The sequence below is a fragment of the Microtus ochrogaster genome, chromosome 17, assembly GCF_000317375.1.
Source record: "Microtus ochrogaster isolate Prairie Vole_2 chromosome 17, MicOch1.0, whole genome shotgun sequence".
In the NCBI taxonomy this organism is placed as follows: domain Eukaryota; kingdom Metazoa; phylum Chordata; class Mammalia; order Rodentia; family Cricetidae; genus Microtus; species Microtus ochrogaster.
In genome coordinates, this window is record NC_022019.1 from 14,740,920 (window position 1) to 14,754,937 (window position 14,018).

The 14,018-nt window shown below is 45.0% G+C and overlaps 1 long non-coding RNA gene across 2 annotated transcripts in view; it reads left to right on the top strand.

Annotated features, from left to right (window-relative positions):
* Positions 1–13,281, top strand: part of LOC113457013 — a 24,730-nt gene extending 11,449 nt beyond the window's left edge. For both annotated transcript variants that reach the window (XR_003377672.1, XR_003377673.1), the window contains exons 3-4: positions 4,906–5,269; positions 13,126–13,281. This is a non-coding gene — a long non-coding RNA (uncharacterized LOC113457013). The remainder of the gene's footprint in view (positions 1–4,905; positions 5,270–13,125) is intronic.
* The last annotated feature ends 737 nt before the right edge of the window (positions 13,282–14,018 follow it).

Here is a 14,018-nt window from a genome sequence, read left to right on the forward strand (position 1 = left end):
ATGTGGTTGCCGGGAATTGAACTCAGGACCTTTGGAAGAGCAGGCAATGCTCTTAACCACTGAGCCATCTCTCCAGCCCCTTGTTTCTTATTCTTACAGACACATCTCTTTGTATACCCCCAGCACAGTCTCAATGGACGTCCATGTTGATGTTCCTAGAGCAGGATTTACAAGCCTCAAGGAAACACTGACCAATAGGCAGGCATTTTAACAATATTTCCAGCACTCTCACTCCTGAGACGTGAGTTCACAGATGCTTACTGTAGTATGTTATATAATTTCTATATATAAATATTATATAGATACTTTCGTATAGATCTAATGATACAGAATTTGATATACAAACTTTAGGATCAGCCTAATGTAGCTTTTAAAAAAAATTCTGTGTGTGTGTTTGTGTGTGGATGTGTGGATGTGGGTGTGGGTGTGTGATGTTGCTGGGATACCCATGAAATCCAGATGAGAATATCTGATCCCCTGGAGCTGGAGTTACAGGCAGTTGTGAGCTGCCTGATGAGGGTGCTGGGAACTGAACTGGGGTCATATGCAAGAGCAGTGTGTGTTTTGTAGGTTTTATTTATTTATTTATTCGTTCATTCATTCATTCATTTACTTATTTTGCAGTACAAATACAGTGAGAAAAAGGCAAGACCAGAGAGCAAACTGGGATGAGAGATGCCAGACAAAGCCAGCTGAGAAAGTTCTTGTCTATATACTAAACAAAGAAGCTGGGAGTGTAGATCAGTTGGTAGAAAGATTGCCTAGAATTCATAAAAGTCATGGGTTCAGTCTCCAGCAATCTAGCACTGCATGAGCCTGGAGGAGTCAGTCGTGCAAGCCTGCAAATCAAGCACTTGGGAGACGAAAGTGGTGCGGGGGAGTGGGAGGGGCAGAAGCTCAAAATCATCCTTGTATATATAAGGTGTTTGAGGTCAGCCTGGGCTATGTGAGACCATGTTTCAGGGGAAAAAAAGTGGCTAAACAAGGGAGGAAAAGACCTGAGAGGGAGAAAGGCCCAGTGTCTGGAGAGAGCAGAGAGAAAATGCAGTCTCATCCAAAACAGAGACAGATAGAATAATTCACAAACTCTAGGGCTGGCAAAGGGTAGAGGCACTTGTATACCTGTGGGATTACCTGAGTCTGAGCCCCAGATCCCACGAGGTGGCTGTAGAGCACTGATGCCTGAAATGTTTCCTCTAATCGGCCCCTGTACTCACACACATACCCACACAGTACAGAAAATAAAACTTAAAGAGAATTCACAAACCCCCTACACAGGTAAGCACAATGAGGCTGAGTTCACACAGAACTGACATTTAGGGCTCACCCACCAGGTCCTTTAAACATTAGACATAGTGGCACTGAGTGTCAGGGATTGCCATCATGGGTCATTGCTAAGTGGCTCCTTTATTTTAGCATCCTCAACAGCAGGGCCAGGGCAGTCATTGCTAGACAACCTGCTGCAGCGCAGGAGTATATAAGATCCAGCTCTACCTCCTAGGACTCTCTGGCCAGGCAAAAAACAGAAGAGAGGCACCAAGCAAAACATTTGGCATCGTAGGTCTGCATTGGTAGGCAAACCTCGGACCTATATACAGGCAGGCACATGAGTGCAAGTGTGTGTGAACGTGAAAACCTTCAAGCACACTTGCAAACCCGGTCCCACTGTACCCAAAAGTTTGACCAAGAGAGCTCGCCACCACCCCACATGGCCCTCAATGACCCTATAAGCAAATACAGTTGGCTCTTGCTCTGATCATTCTTCCAATATTTCTTTTTGCTGAAGAGTCACTAACAGCACTGCCAGGTAGCCCCCAAACACACTCGCAAATTAGCAGGCTTTAACTCCGGTTTTCTGTGGCCCTCTTTGTTAACACTGCTTCTCTTTGTTTCCAGAGCCTAAGTCTAGATTGATAGTTTGATGCTTTTTCAGGAATAATCCCTAAATCTTCTTCTTGATCTGTGTGCTAGAGGATTATCTGCTGCCCAGACACATCACAGGCCTGGCCTCCTTGCTCTGCAATTAATTCTTAGTTTGTCTACAATAAATTACACTTGCCATCTGCTGATAAAATCGCAAACATCCAAAAAAGCCTTTTCCATGGCTTTCACTGTGTATCTGTGGTCTGTTCTACCTCCTCTCTGCTCAATCAGTTACAAAATAGGAGGTTTGGTTTCTAATTCCTCCCCTCAGTTTGCTCTGTAGTGGAGTTTATACGTGAAAGTTTCCTACAGAATATGTATATGGAATTTCACAAAGGAACTTTGAAGGTGCAAGACAAAGTCTAAATAGTCAAACTTCCATGAAAGAATAAGCGGTTCCAGGCCAACCAGGGCTACATAGCTAGACCATGTATCAAAAACACCAAAATATATCAAGGTCAGCCTGGCTTACATAGTGAGTTTCAGGTCAGTCAGAGCAACATAGTAAGACCCTGTCTCAAAAATGGAGATGGAGCTGGGCAGTGGTGGTGCACACCTTTAATCCCAGAACTGGGGAGGCAGAGGCAGGAGGATCTCTGCGAGTTCGAGGCCAGCCTTGTCTACAAGAGCTAGTTCCAGGACAGGCTTCAAAGCTACAGAGAAACCCTCTCTTGAAAAAAAAAATGGGGATGGGGATAATGATAATAGTAATAATAATAATAGGAATAAGTGAGAAATGCATTGGGTGATTTTTAAACAACTCCACAGTAAGTTATAAAATAATTAGTTTTAAAAGTGATGCACTTTAAAAAAAAAGGGGTAATATTAATTAGAACAGATCCTTACAAATCTACTAGGTATTGGGCCATTGAGACGTCTCATCTGGTAAAGGCACTTGCCACCAAGCTAAGTCAAAAGACTTTGATCACCAGAACCTACATGGTGAGGAATTAAATACTATAGACTTGCGGAGTAGCAACAGAAATTCCTTACCCCCTATTCTGGAGGCTGGAAGTTCAAGATCAAGGTTATGGCAGAGTTACTTTCTCATGTGGATTTTTTCTTCAACTTGTGGGCTCATATGGTCTTCCCTCTGTTTTGTCTTTTTCCTTTTGTTTTGTTTTGGGGGATGTTGTCTCGGTTTGGTTTGGTCCTTTGAGATAAGGTCTCATTATGTATTTCTTGCTCGCTAAGAACTCCGAGAAATCCACCTGCCTCTGCCTCCCAAAGGCCGAGATTAAAATTGTGCACTAAGGAACCCATCCCACATTCTTCCTTCCGTATGAGTCTATCATAACCTCTTCTTACAGGAACACCATTCGTATTGGATTAGGACCCCTACCCTAATGATCCCACTTAACCTTAATTAGCTCTTCAATAATCCCGTCTCCAGTCAGAGTCACCAGAAATGCTGAGGAGTAGGACCGACTCAGGAATCTGGGAGGCGTTAATTCAGCCCAGAACAATATTATTTTTTATTTACTTACTTATTTGTTTGTTTTTTTTATTTAAGACAATGTTTGATCTAGCTCAAGCTAGTCTAAAATGCAATATATAACTAAAGCTGGTCTTGAACTTTTGATCTTCTGCCAGGATTGGGGTAAGAACTAGAATGGAATCCCCAGAGCCACTGTGGATAGCCTTCGACTTTGAAAATAGAAAGTAGTAAGCTAATGAATTATTCTTTACCTACCTTGATGGATTTAAGAAAATTGGGGCTGGGAAGATAACTTTACCAGTGAAGTGCTTGTCACATAAGCGTGATGACTTAAGTTTGAACCCCATCCCCTATGGACAATTTGGTCATAGCTATATGTGCCTATAATCTCAGAGCTGAGCAGGTGAGACAGGAGGATCCCTGGAGCTTGCTGGCCCACCAGCCTTACCGAATGGATGAGTTAGAGGTTGAGCGAGAGATGCTATATTAAAAACGGAGGTGGAGAATGACTGAGGAAGACCCCAGTGTCAACCTCTGGTCGCCACACGTGTTTATGCTCAAACACACACACAACATTACAGGAGTCACACGCTTATCAGGAAGAGGAAGACAATGTGTAGATGAAGAAAGCAGAAAACACAGAAACCAGTAAAACCCGTCTATTCCGTTTTTACTAGGAGTTTTGCTGTTAACCTCTATTTCTGAGACTGTTAAGCACAAATTCACATACAGACACCCCAGACACTCTCAGGATATGTAGAGAATTCTTAAAAGGTATAAAACACTGCTTTCAGTGTCTTGTAATCTCAGGTCCTAGTGTGGTACTATTTTATATTTTCAAGGCACTTCAAAATTTTAAGATTGCAAAAATCACCATCAGAGTTATGCATGTTCACACTGAAAACCTTATGAGCTTAAATCTTATGGAATTTAGCAGTCTGTGGCTCCGTTAATACTTTTTAAGAGACTGTGATTATTAAGACTCCTTAAAAAGAAGTGTTTTGTTTAAAAATGTATCCGTGTTTTATTAAACATTCAGTCTTCTCTAGCAGAGATCAGAGAAGGAGGCAATATCTGATTCCGCGCGTTTACACACCCACTTCAACAGGTTTTATTGTTTCTTCCAACTTAACAGCTCAAAACAACTGTACATAATGGATATTTCTATTATTTTAATGTGAATTACCAGTTTCCTCAGTGGGTTATTGAAGTACCTCACACTAAGATCTGATTTGAGCTATCAAAGTGTGGCTGGATCTTTTTGGATATACTCTTGGCCTTGGTACAAATAAGGAAAAGAGTCCTGGGCTGGTGAGAACTGACTCCTAAAGGTTGTATCCTATTTGTATTGCATTTATTGTTTATTTAGAGGGGATATGGCGGAGGCCAGAGGACAGCTTATAGGACTCATTCCTCCCCTTCCACCTTGTGGGTCCTGGGGATTGAACTCAGGTTGTGAGCCTTAGGGATAGGGCTTTAGCCCACTGAGCCACCCCTAAAACCCTACTATTCTTATGCATCCACTTCTTTTCCTTTCCCAACAGGCTTTAACTTACTTGCAAATTCTTCAAGTGTTCGCCATCAGATAAGCTCAGAAGTGGGCAGTGGGCACACGGAGCCACGGACAAGGGGCCACATGTTGACCAGGAGCTTGCAAGAACAAGAATCCAGAAATACCGTTCTGATCTTGGGTCCTTTCTCAGCAGACATTTTGCTTCAGAGGCAACTGGGAGCCCCAGAAGAAAAACACCGCAGGCAACAGCCAGCCTCCCACCCCCACGGTTTCTCCAGCCCTGCCTAAGGAGTCACAGTAATGTTTGCGATTAGCGAGGCAGCCTCTTGGCGGAGAGCGCAGAGCGCGGGCACGGTGTGTTCCCTCATTAATGCAAGCAGACTCCTGTGGAGGAGGTGGGTGGCAGGCAATTTCAAATCCTTTTCTTCTCCACCTACTGAAGAGATTTAGCTCTCAATAGCTCACACGAATGAGTGAACCATTTCGGTTATAAGATTATGATTTGCTCATCACCCCCCATTAACACCATTAAAGCAACCTTTGTCCTTTTTAAAATCTGTGCAGTCAAGTGCGCACAGCTAGAGAAAAGGAGCATAAAGACTGCCCAGGACAGTCTGCGGGTGAGACCAGGGGTTAGACAGGAGTTCCTTTGTCTGGCCTTGGAAAACTCCCATAGGACAAATAGGATTAAAAGGGACACTTTCCCTTCTCTGCAGCCTTATAAATATCACCCCATTTTACAACCTTCTTGCCCTGCCACACAACCCTCCAGACCTCTGCCCTGGTGTCATGGCAGATGTCCACAAATCCCTGTGTCTCTGTGTCTTCTACCCCAAAAGGACATAGATTGATTATAACCATTGTTATAATTGTTAGAGAGTAGATGAACAGGCCAGAAGCCAAAGCCACAGGGCTGGCTTGTAGCTCAGCGATGAGTGCTTGCTTAGTGTGAGTGAGACCCTGGGGGCCATCCCTTGCGAGATACACACACACACACACACACACACACACACACATATATAGTTACCAAATTAGGAGTGTAACGGGTTTTTATGGCAGAAGCCTAGGCTCCAGGAATCCTGAATTACTAGGCTTGGTCACTGGTGCCCAGAATGCTGATCACAGTGAAAAGTGGTGGTGAAAGCAGAGAGGAAAGCTACTTAAAGCAGCCACCCTGGAGAGAAGAACAAAGAAGTCCAGTGACCTCCCCAGGTCTGACTTGTGTTACCGGTATGGGGTTTAGGTTCAGACAGAGGGAAAACTGGGCCAGGGCTTGAGGTATACGCAATTAGCAGTCCTGGCCAAGTTGTGGTGGCTCTAGTCAACATTGTCTCAGTTCTGGTTCTCCAAGAAGGTCTATTCCTGTCATCATGGGAGGGGATAAATCTGACTCTCAGGAGACAGTCACCCCAGGGGGCAGCCTCACCACTATGGATGATGGACCAAATCTTTCCTGAGAGGTTATGCTATCCCCTTGGACTGTAGCTTTAGTCCCATGACTTAGGTCTGTGTCTTTAGACTTGAAGAGAGGTGAAATGGGTTAGGCAGACACAGCTCATGTGCAGAGATAAGCAGATACCCCCCAAAGTAAAAGAAACACACACAAAATGAAGTCAGAGGTGTCCATATTTCCTCCTACTTTTAGTTACCTACTGGCTTTCTTTTTAGCAAAAGCAGCTTCTAAGTGCCCATTGCAGGAGCGAACCCAGCTCCCCCGTCTCTGTGTCCATGCTGGTCTTTCAGAGTCACTGCCATGACAGCCCACTAGAGCCACCCTTAGAGCAGCATCACCGGTTTGTTGGTCTGCTTTGAATTCTCTATCATTCTGGGGCTCCTCTCTGTAGTATAACTTGCTGATGGACAATGGAAGTTCATCACTGGGAACATAGAAAGGAAGACAGGAACCAGCATTTATAAAGCACCTACTATGTGCTGGGTGCCCTGCCCTGCCCTGCTAAGCACCACACATGAGCACTGATACTCATTTGATTGGCATCATGACTTAGAAAGGAGGTGCTAACATCCACACTTGGTGTTGCCCTCACTCAAGCCCCAGGAACTCAACACAGGGATGTTCCATTGTCCCCTTTACATCATGCCTCTTCTCCACAGTGCCACTAAGGCTTCTAGATGGTCTTCTGTAGCTGCATTGCTTGGACCCCTGCCTGGCTCTGTCAAGACAGAAAGGAAGCCCTAGGTTATCAGCAGGCTCACCTGATTCTGTCTTAGCAGAATTGCTGGTGCTAAAATCCTACTGGCTACTGGACTCAAACAGCCCCACACACTCTCACTGCAGGACAGAGAAATTTATGAAAGCAGATGAACACTTTAGTAGGTTGCTATAGAAGTGTGAAGGTTGAAAGCTAAGCCATTTTTTGCTTTGGCTTTGTTGTTTTGGCTTTTTAAGATGGGGTCTCATGCAGCCAAGGATGGCTAAGAGCTCACTATACGGCCAAACACAGTTTTAAACTCATGGTCTTGGGCTGGAGAGATGGCTCAGCTGTTAAAGGCTAGGCTCACAACCATAAATATAAAGAGTTCGGTTCCCAGCACCCATGGCTGTCTCTCCAGCCACCTAGAAAACTTATGGTCTTCCTATTCCCACCTCCTGAGTATTGGGGTTACAGGGGTGTACACGGTCACACCCTGCTAAACAGTTCTTTCTGTCTTTGAGAGCTGAAGGCCGCCTCTTTAATGATGTCACAAAACCACACTTTAGAACATGCCACACCTGATTCTCATTGGCTTTCTGTGTTGGACACTTAAATGACTTCTTATCAATGATTTTTTTCCCACACACTTTTGTGTAGTGCTCAGAGTCCTGAAGCAGGGAGGCAAAGAGTATGGTTCCAGGTTCTAAGGAGAACTCAGCGATGCACATAAATAAATGTCATTTTAATAAAAGGTGGATTTTGATGAACAGAACAAGAGAGCTAGCGAGTGTTTTGGGGTTGCAAGGGAAATGGCCATTTCCTGCCAAGGAGCTTCAAAGAGACTAAAAGGGGATTTAAGTTTCAACGGGGCCTTCTGAATTGATTTTTATTTCCCAGTGGGTTGAGAAGGAATAGGCTGGAGTCTCAGGCAGTAAAGGCTCAGGGAGGGGAACATACAGCACACAGGCTGATGTGTAAGATAAAGGGCCGAGGGAAAAGACCAGAAAAATCTATGGGATTTTAACAGCATGGGAGGGTTGTGGGTGGTATGCCTGGAGCTGTAGACATTCCCTGGATCTCCTGGAGTCCCTCGCACAGGGTCTCAGTACAGGCTGCCATAGCAGGTTGGGTAGCCCACAGTATCCCTCCCTATGGACAGCAGTTACCACTGGATTATCTGAGGATGTTTTTCCCCCTCCTCCCTTTGGAAATTTCTCATCTGCATGAACATATTTATTTTCCTTTTATCCTGGGGTTTGTAATCAAACATGAATTTAATCTGCCTAAACACATATATCAGAGAAGCAAAGTTTCTATTTTATCCGAAGAAGCTAGGCAGAAGTCAAGCATTCACACTCCCTCAGCTGTCGGGGTGTTCTTTTTTCCTGCTGGAAACAAATGTTCTGGCTAATTACTGAAACTTCAGGACAAAGATCAGGGCACAGAGCCCAGCTCCACACTGTAGCTCAGATCCGTCATGTTGAGTTTGACTATGCTGCCATTACACCGCCCCTGCTGTGATTAAAGCCTAGCTTGCCTCCTACTTGCTGGGTGCTTTAGCCAAGTTATTTAGCCTCTCTGTTCTCAAAATTGTTCATGAAGTAGGAAACAGAATATTTTATATGTTCCTTCTTTGGGCCAATATTGATCAAGACACTTCTGAGAATCAAAAACTGTACCAGTCATGACCTCAGTAAACACGGCTTATCCACTTACAAAGACAAGAGGCGGGTCCCTCCCTGCTGTCTAGGTCTCATGGGAACTTCTGCTGGGGGAGAAGAGACAGCAATAGCTTTACCCAGCATGCTGCAATGCCAACATGCCAGGCAAAATCTGCCTACTGGTAGAGTAATGGCATAAAGGTTCTGGGGATAACCAACCACTTTCTACTTGGATCTGAAACCTGTTTCACGAGAGGGAATTTGTGTCTGGCAATGTGAACCTGGTCAAAAACTCATAACTGGGAGGTCACAGGCTCTATCGAGGAATGGTCATAATATCAAACTGCCTTCTAAATATCTTTTTCTAGCTATAGAGTAATGGTGTTTTCAACCTTGGTCAGAGATATTTTTGCAGAGGACATAGTTAATATAGAAATTCATTTCTGGTCAAAGTGCTGAAAACTGAGATTGTGTGAGTGTGTGAGCTCATCCCTAAATGCGACACCTATATCACACACACACACGCATGCATACACACACATTCAGGAAACATTACAGAAGAGGCAGAAAAATATATGAGTCAGAAGACGAGGGGATGATGCGAAGTCTGTCTTCTGGGCATGATCGGCTGTTGCACTCGAGAACTCGTATCAGATATGGCTACCTGGTCAAAACTCCAGCACAGATGGAGATGGGATTCATAAGGCCCTACCCCACCTGAGAGGCCATTGGCAGTTGATGGCTACTGAAAGAGGGTCATTTTTCCTTGAGTGTGTATGGCCACTGGTAGATTGTCACTGGCTTCAGCATGGTGCCATATCTATACACATATGGCTGTGCACGGTACTGGAAGAGGAGGAGGAGAAGTGATAAGAAGTATTGGGAAGGACATGATGAAGGGGAGTCCAAAGGGAGCTGGAGGGAGAGGTGGGACGGATAAGATCAGAACACACAAATTCAAATAGTTTTTTTTTTCAATTAAAAAAACGGGGAAAAAATGAAAGACCAGAAATTGCATCCCCACTGTGTGTGTGGAGATGTCTTCTGGGACTTCACATATGTTTGTGGATATAAGTATGACTCCTGCCAGGCAGGGATTTGCCACATTCTGCGTAAAGAAGCCAAGGAACACCCACAGTAACTTGACGGTGGCATTCAGCTATTGAATGGCAGAACCATGCTGTGAGCTGTTCAGATGGTGGGATCCCAGGGCTCATGTAATTCTGCACCACTGTAGCATAGGCACTGAGAAAGAAGCCTCCTATTGTTCGATCTATCTATCTATCTATCTATCTATCTATCTATCTATCTATCTATCTATCCATCCATCCCAGATTGGCCTTGCCTGAGATCTTCCTGCTTCAGTCTTTTGACTAAGATTAGAGTCACACACCATCAAAACTTTCACTGGACTTCTTGATGGTTAAGAAGCCATCTCTTGGCCATCCTATTGTACTTTTTCTGCTTCCCATTCAGCTCGGAAGGATGAATGCCTACAGTCTCAGCCCCCACAGCCTTCAGAGGCTCCTTGCCCACCCTGCAGGTTCCCTGCTTCTGTTGATATCTCTGGAGACTTCCTGCGAATCACCATTTGGTCACTCCCTCTTAATTATTCACAATTACCCAAGTTCCCAGTCCTGTAATAAGCAGAAAGAAGGGTAGCATTTTCTAAGACATATGTGTTTAGTGTTGCTGGCAGATTGGTAAACTTATTAGTGCCTCTGCACACCATATAATTAAGACCAAATTATCAGAGAGTTTAAAATAGTGCCTGCTGCAATTGTGCTGCTGAAAAGACTAAGGGAAATTTTGCCTTCTCAACTTATACCGTTTACCGTCGCCCTTTGGCTAAGATTTCCATTCTTAGTGCACTGAGAGCTAAGCAGAATGCTGCTCATAGCTTGGTGCAAAGGCACTTGCTTTCAGAAATATTACTTCTGTGCCAGGCATGGTTGCATACACCTGTAATCCCAGCACTCAGGAGGCTGTGGCAGGAGGATCGGGAATCTGAGGCCAGTCTGGGCTACTTAGCAAATTCCAGGGTAGTCTTGGCTACACAGTGAGACCCTATATCAAAATAATAAGAGATGGGAACTGGAAGGATGGCTTAGCACCGAAGAACAGATAGTTCTCTTCCAGAGCACCTGAGTTTAGTTCCCAGTACCTACATTAGGTAACTCACAGGTGTCTGTAACTCTAGGTTCAGGGGGATCCAGTGCCTCCAGACTCCTCAGGTATCGGCAATTGCAATCATACTCTACACACCCTACACACACACATAAACACACACACACACACATTAAAAATAATAAAAATAAGTCATAGGACCTAGAGAAATCAGTCAGGAAGGAGTTTGCTGTATACACATAAAGACCTGAATTCAGATTCCCCAGCACCCACAGAATACGCCAGGCACTGTGGCAAATAACTATAATCCCAGAGCTTGGGAGGTAACAACAGAACTTGTTTGGCAAGCTGGCCACCCTATCTGAACTGGTGACCTTCCTGCTCAGTGAGAGACCCTGTCTCAGAAAATAAGGTAGAAAGTGACTGAGGAAAATACCAGTAATGACCGCCAGCCCCCCACATACAAATGCACACATGTGCATGTTCACCTGAATGCACAGGAACATGTACACACATATACACCGTACACAGGAGGGGGAGAGGCATGGGGAGTGTGTTAGGAACATCAGAAGTCAGGGGACATATTCTTGGTCATCTATTGTTGCACCCCTAGAAGGGTCCTGCAGGCGAGTCAGCAGATGCAAGTCTGGACAGAGACTAAGGTAGACACTGAGATATGACTGGTTCTTGGTGAGGTTATCCCCAAAGCGGCTAGAGTAGGTTCTTCAGGAAGGGACTTACAGGTGTATGTTATTGACACCCGGAACCATGAGCAAACAAATGAAGACAAGAATGCCTGCTCTGGGGACCTGGGGAGAGCTAAATGTACAACAGGAAAGGAGAGCCCAGGCAGATACACAAACTGAGCACAGCAAGGCGAGACTCTTCTGGGCCCTGAGTTTAACAACATAGTCTCTTTTCCTAGGGATTTAGTCAAGGGGAAAGAAGACAAAGAGGCTAAACCAAGTTGAGAGTGATGAGTGCTTAAGTCTGGGGTGCTGGCTAAACAGAAATGTGGTAAGTTTTCTGGTGGCCAGGTGTAGAGAGAAAGTTCTGGGGATGGGAACACAAACGATTAAAAAGCCTGAGGTTATACAGGAGAGAAACAGGACGAGATAAAGTTCCAGGGATCCTCCTGCCTTCCTGTTTCCTCTGCCCCTGCCACATTCAGCCCTGGTGTCTATGAAGCTATCACCATGGGTTTTAGGAAGGCATATGTCCACGTGGCTGAGAGCATGAGCTCAGTGTTCTGAGTTCATATCCTTGCTCTGCCGCCTACTGGCGCCTAGAATAGTGCCAAGCATACGGTGGAACATAAATGAGAGAGTGAGTCAATGGCAGAGTACTGGCTGTGAAACCCAGCAAAAAGGATCGTGCTGCGTTGCAGTGTCCTCCCTGTAAAACAGAGACGATGGGGGCTCACAGGAATGCTGAGAGGGTGGACAACAATGTGGAGTCCTTATATCAACTGGTGCCTCGATGGATTGGAGATGCGCCCCTGCCCCAGAGGGAGAGAACCAGACAGCGGCATTCCCCCGACCCACGACAACATCACTTCTCAGCACGGCATGAGAACCACTTTCTTCCAACCATCTGGAGCAGAGGCTGAGCATGTAAAGGCATCCAAGAAGACAATTTGGCCTCACTGAAAGCCAACTTAAAGGATCTTTAGAGAGAGACCTGTAGGACCCCTACTTGCTACTGGTTCCTCAAGGGGCAGCCGACCCATGCTAGTAGTTGGGACGGCTACATCATGATTTGGTTTATGAACCAAAATGTAGTCAACACGTGATGAGAGCCAAGGACATCAGGGGGAGGCTTCGTGGTGGAACGGAACACTTTGCAGCTGAATATATGACTCCATGACTCTGGAAAAGCTAAAGTCCTTTGATGGGGCAATAAACAGACTTCTGACACTGGGCACCAGAATTCCTCTTGGAGCCAAACTGTTTTGTATGGGTCTCTTGGTGCTAGAGAGTGATACTGGAGAAGCCTTGCATTGGTAACACTTAATGTGAATAAGGGATAAAGTAGAGGGGAGAGGAAGAGAAATGGATGGTAAGGTTGGGCAAGAAAGGAATGGGAAGGCAAGATGTGAGCTTTATCCAGCAGATGCATTCCTTTCCCTCCCTGCGGATGCGTTCACAGCCCTCGCTTGCTTGGACTCTCACTGAGGTGTATCACTAAGTCTGCTCTCTCAGCTCAGCGATGCTGGTCAAATCCACATCTTCCTTCCAGCACTGTTGCTCTATTTTAGCAACCCACTGCTGAGTGCTCCTGACGAGTGTCTGTCTATATTTCCCCCACCAGAGTCACGAACCAGCCTACAGAACATCACCAAAATGAACACTCCCATGAAGCGTGCTAGTGAGAAGCAGCAGACTGTAAGGACAAGAAGAATGTAGAGGCTGCAAGGCGAGGCTTTCTGGTGTCCAGTCTGAGTCACCCTGCGATGAGCTGTCTGTGAGCCGGGCAAGTGCCTTAATCTCTGTTTGCTTTGCATGTTTCTCCTGTGAAATGGGAGTGATAATAAGAGCACCCCAGACAGGTGCAAAGTGTGTGTGTGAACCACCTCTGGAATTAGGGATAAAAATCATAATTGTATTGACAGATACATGGTAGTCAAAGCCTTGAGCATACAGGCTGTGAAGAGGGTTCTTTTTTCTGGAGATTTTGCTAGAAGAGCTACATTATCACATCGGGAAAAGGAAACCATGATCCCCACCTCACAGCGAACAAGGCTGTCACACCAAATGGACTGCACTCCTAGTATGAAAAGCAATACAACAAAGACAGTAGAGAAAAAACAGTATAGTTTTATGATCTTAAATAGAGAAAAATAATTTTTTGAATATTAAAACAACAGCATTCACAAAACAATTGTGCAGAATGCACAAGAAATTGACACATTTTAGGTACATTGCATTCAATATAATCAATGTTGGACATAATACACTAAAATTAAAAATGTCTACTCATCAAATGGCATTATTAAAAGAATAAAAAATTGGGGTGATGAAGATAGCTCAGCAATTAGGAGCACTGGCTGCTCTTGTAGAGGACCCAGGTTCAGTTCTTAGCACCCATGATGTGGTTCACAGCCATCCATGATTCCAGTTCCAAGGGATCCACCACCCTCTTCTGACCTCCACAGGCACCAGGCACACACATGGTGCACAGACATACATGCAGGCAAAAACAAT